The following is a 3,735-nucleotide window of genomic DNA, read 5'->3' on the forward strand; positions in this document are numbered from 1 at the left end:
TTTTTATCGAGAACGCCGGTGTAGTATCAACGTAGCGTCGCAGTAACGCAACGTTCAGCCATGCGACAGAAAAATGTATCACCATGAACACGAGCTTCTTTGCGTTTATCGACGAGATTCGTCTGACTAGCATTGAAGATGATCGATGCAACTCAATTACGGACCGAAGATACCTTCGCTTATTATTACTACTCTTGCTTGTTATTACTTCTTACTTCGTAGCAAACGTTTCCTGATTTTGTTTCGCAATTATCAAGTTACCATCGCAGTACGGTGTGCGATGGACAAAAATAGAAATAGTCGCCGATATGATATCGTCAGCGCGTAAGTAAGTAATATTATAATTGTAAACAATAATCGTCCGCGGAAGCAATACAGGATTGGTAAAATGGGAGGATTAGTAAAATCGTTAGCACATCAAAGTCTAATCACTTGAAAATTAGCTCGTTCACTGTACGTTCTTGTTTGTTAGCTCTTGTTAAATAGCGTTTGTTACGACTTATATATGAAGAATTTGAGCAAAGATACGTGCAATTTTAATTTCTAATTAGAAAATTTCTTCCCCCCTTCAAAGAGCAATTTGAAAAATATCGTTCAAACCACCTTACATTAATTTTGATCGTTCTGTGTCAAGAAGGTATCGTATCACAAAGTTACATGCTATGTAACTTTCGTTACAAACTGCTACATTCGATGTTCATTATTTTTTTAGTTGGATCTTTAGTTAAAATTAAAGTTACACGAAAAGTCTGTTCTTCGCCGAATGTCAGCGCAATATCTGAAGACACGGAAGGGGAGATAAATGATTTCTGCATGACGCTCACGATAAAGTGGTAGGATTTATTTACTTAAGCAACACTTCTCACACTGATGTGTGGTGATAAACAAAAAAGCAAATATACGAGTCAGGGAGATACCAACAAAAATTTTATAAACAGGCTTTTACTCGACAGATCTCCTGATGTCAAGCTGCAGAGAGACTGCACGTTATATGCGTCTTTTATCTTCGTCGCGAGTGCTCGCCCAAATGCCGTACTGCGATGACATGGCGAATTTTTTTCTCGTTTAACATGTTCAAGTCGGGAGGATTTCTACGATTCCTGCTTTCCGCTCAGGAGAAAAAAGAAAAAGGTGGAAACAATTTTCTCGCTTGATTTTTATTTCACAAATATTAATTCGTTATTGTTGAGAAGTATTGAAAAAAAAGTAAATAAATGATGTTGATACGTGCATCGATTTCGCACTGAAACGTGTTAATTTGTCAGTACATATATATTTACTGCTGAAGTTTATTTGTGTTTATATCTTCATAAATATAATTGAAAAACAATATCACAAATTATTTACAAATGTCAATGATCGCGTGGAAAAAACAGAACGTTCGTGATAAAATTGTCACCTGGTAGACCAAATGTATATTCTAGAATTATGGACATTTTTATGAATATGGAATATTTAGGAAAGCGCGAAGATAAATGTTTATCAATGGCAGATAACGCGAGAATAATCCGGGAATAATATGTTAAGAGAGAACACAATACAATTATTGTTCGAGTGGAGTATTTCATTTTATAGTTTCCAGAAGATTGATTTTCTCGGACAGGTGTTCGCGTTCGAATAAAAAATCCAGCAAATGGAGGTCGAAAATAGTATTTCTTACGCCATGGTGGTTGCTAACGATGTTCTGGTGTTCTATCGTTCATATCTTTAATTCATGTTTATAACGCTATAAACACTGATCGTTTATATGATAATATCCTAGAAACTGAAACGGAATTATCTTTCTAAGAGACGTAGTTCCTTCCGTCGATTTTATTTATAAATTAGTAATACTGATTAATCAAGATTATGGGAAATATTGCGATTGATTTAAGAACAATATAAGAGAATTGTAGTTTGTATAACATAGGCCATGAAAAGCAACAGGATATTATGAAACTTGTCTTTAAGGGAGGAAAGTTTCACTTTGTTAAAATGCCATTCTTCAAAGTATGATTTTACTCGACGAATGAAAGAATAATGGTAAATTAGATAATATAGATTTAGAATAATTGAATAAAAGCTGTGTAGCATTTTATATTCTCCAAATAAACGAGAACAGAATTATAAAATAGAAAGGAATAAAAAGAATAGAGAGTCGGATCCAGGAAAAGTACTACAAATAAAATTAGGGTAGAGAAGTATCAAAATTAATGCAAGAGTGTATTAAAATTTTATCAAAGTAGGATATATTTTCCCCAAAGGGAAGCAACATACCTCCGAGCGATTTGATTAAGAAGCCACTAACCAAAGTTCCCTCAACGAAAAGGTGGTGAACATCAAAGGAAAAGTTGGCAAAAACATGATGGCAGTTTCCGGTAAAGCACAATCTCGCAAGATCATTTTTTCGTCACGCACTAGCCCTTTCGTCGAACCCATTAGACTCCCTGTGGCCATGGAGCTAAATGGAAGGTCGAATTATAGAAAAAAAGGTCTCGGTTCCTTGTCGGAAATCGAAGAAAAATATACTGTAACTCGATCGAAAAAAAGGAATGTACTTGCTAGAAAATACAAGAGACATGTTTAAAAGAAAATTGCAATTTTCAAATATTTTCCTTTATAAATTGTTGGTACTTTTTTACAGGATTGAAACGATCGATAGGGAAACTGTGTCAATTTGGTGCATAATTTATAAACGATAAAACGGAAGTATCAAGGATATATCGATTCAAGAACTCTGTCTCTCCCTATTATTTCTCTAACGTAGAGAGATGTCCTTAATTAAAATATTCCAAGTCGAACGATTCTGCGCATTGCTTCGTAAATGGACAATATTTATCATTTTTAACGTGCACGCGCAATGACTTGAAAGGGGAGTTCTGAGCTCTGTTTGCTCTTAACGGTGTATTAATATTCGATTGAAATGAGAATCTAGAAACAAAGGGAGAGAATATTTTTATCGCAATAAATGTAACGATAAACGAAAGGACACGCGTGCATATGACAGGAAAGAAAATGGATGAAAGCGTGCTTCAAAGAAACGATAAATCCCCTTGAAAACAAAGCCGATACGGATAAACTAAAAAGTTTTTTGAAAAATTCCATTAATGAAAAGGTCATAATGAATATATAAATATACATAAGTGGCAAGTGTATCCTCCAGTCAAATGATTATTAAAATTGTTAAAATTGTTAGAAATTGAAACAAAGTTCTTTAAAGCCATTATAATTACCAACTTACACGTAATTTATATTTAAAAAATTAAAACTTCCAATATAATTAACTTGTTTCGACCTTTTGCCTTACATGATTTTTTTCTTTTTTTTAAAAACATTCCACGGTCGGCGCATCAAACATAAAAAGAAGATTAAAAAGGAAACACCAAACAGATTTCACAAAGGACGTAACCTAACATACAAACACTCACCACACTAAAGAAATAAATCAATCAAATTCGAAGATGGTATCCCACTGGTGGTAACCATCCACATGCTATATTGCTATATGACTAAACTATAATATTTTACCAAATGTCCTACTGGACAAATTGTAAGATATAAATAAATAAATAATAGAAAAAAAACATTCCGATTGTTCCATATTTAGATGATTGAACTATTTAACCATAAGCTATACACGCAATACTGTATAGTTACTAAACAGTATAACTAAAGTGTAATTAAAGGAAGCATAGCTAGCAAAATGGCGTTAAATGAAAGTGGCCGTTAAAAAGCAAAAGATACAGAGCGCGAGAT

General features: G+C 33.6%; 1 long non-coding RNA gene across 1 annotated transcript; it reads left to right on the forward strand.

Annotated features, from left to right (window-relative positions):
- Positions 1 to 414: 414 nt before the first annotated feature.
- LOC143304401 (uncharacterized) lies at positions 415 to 1,285 on the forward strand. The gene is made up of 3 exons (XR_013061089.1): positions 415 to 637; positions 713 to 833; positions 954 to 1,285. It is a non-coding gene; the product is annotated as an uncharacterized LOC143304401 (long non-coding RNA).
- Positions 1,286 to 3,735: the final 2,450 nt, after the last annotated feature.

This window comes from Bombus vancouverensis, unplaced genomic scaffold, assembly GCF_051014615.1.
Source record: "Bombus vancouverensis nearcticus unplaced genomic scaffold, iyBomVanc1_principal scaffold0033, whole genome shotgun sequence".
NCBI lineage: Eukaryota > Metazoa > Arthropoda > Insecta > Hymenoptera > Apidae > Bombus > Bombus vancouverensis.